The 1,266-nt window shown below is 36.2% G+C and overlaps 1 non-coding gene across 1 annotated transcript; it reads left to right on the top strand.

The window, feature by feature from the left end:
- The first annotated feature begins 317 nt into the window (after positions 1–317).
- LOC125119043 (U6 spliceosomal RNA) lies at positions 318–424 on the top strand. The gene has a single exon (XR_007133000.1). It is a non-coding gene; the product is annotated as a U6 spliceosomal RNA (small nuclear RNA).
- The last annotated feature ends 842 nt before the right edge of the window (positions 425–1,266 follow it).

Here is a 1,266-nt window from a genome sequence, read left to right as displayed (position 1 = left end):
ATCTTTCCATTTCTTTGAATCCTCTTTAATTTCCTTGATTAATGTTTTATAGTTCTCAGTCATGAAATAAGTTAATATGTACTCTTTATCATTCTTAACAATGTTGCAAAAATTACTTAAGGGAAATTTTATCATCTCCATTTCACAGATAAGAAAACATATTCATAAAGATTAGAATTGCTTTAAATATATGGGTGGATGGAGGATAGAATGAAGGAAGGGAGGGAGGAAGGAAAGGAAGAAGACAGATTCATTCCTCAAGACCATATAGTGAAAAGTTGAAGAGCTTCAACACAGCTCTAAAATTATAAATGTCAGTGCTCTCCTCAGCAGCACATATACTCAAATTGGAACAATACAGAAAAGATTAGCATGGCCCCTGCATAAGTATGACATGCAAATTCATGAAGCATTCCATATTTTTCAGAAATAGATCACAGACATGGAGAACAGACTTGTGTTTGCCAGGGGGGAGGAGGGAGGGAGTGGGATGAATGGGGAGTTTGGAGTTGGTAGATGCAAACTATTACATTTAGAATGGATGAGCAATGTGGTCCTACTGTACAGCACAGGGAATTTGTACAATCTCTTGGTTAGAACATGATGGAAGATAGTGTTAAAAAAAAGAATGTGTGTGTGTGTATATGTATGTATAAATGTGTATATACATATATATATATATATATATATATATATATATATATATATAGTATGACTGGGTCACTTTGCTGTATAGAAATTGAAGGAATATTGTAAATCAACTATACTTCAAAAAAATTTTTTTAAAAAGAATTACCAGTGGTGCCTTGGTATATCTACCCTGTGTTCTACCCCCTCCAATTCCTTCTCTGTTCTACATAGCCCAGAATACATACCACTACATCCACAAATGTCTCCCTAAAATCTTACCTGGAAAAGTGCTATGACCTACCTCTAAATTTTTATATGTTGCACTCTCTTATTTATAGCACTAATTGCACTTGACCATATATTGTAATATTTGAACTAAAAGAAAAACAAAAATGAGTTCAGAACAGGGAGTTCCTGTTGGCTCAGTGGAAACGAACCCGACTAGTATCCATGAGGATGCGGGTTCGATCCCTGGCCTCACTCAAGTGGGTTAGGGATCCAGCATTGTCATGAGCTGTGGTGTAGGTTGCATATGCAGCTGGAATCTGGCATTGCTGTGGCTGTGGTGTAGCTCAGATTCAACCCCTACCCTGGGAACTTCCATATGCCCTAAAAAGCAAAAAAAAAAAAAAAAGT

The sequence above is a fragment of the Phacochoerus africanus genome, chromosome X (genome assembly GCF_016906955.1).
Source record: "Phacochoerus africanus isolate WHEZ1 chromosome X, ROS_Pafr_v1, whole genome shotgun sequence".
Lineage (NCBI taxonomy): Eukaryota > Metazoa > Chordata > Mammalia > Artiodactyla > Suidae > Phacochoerus > Phacochoerus africanus.
This window is presented reverse-complemented; position numbering and strand designations above follow the sequence as displayed.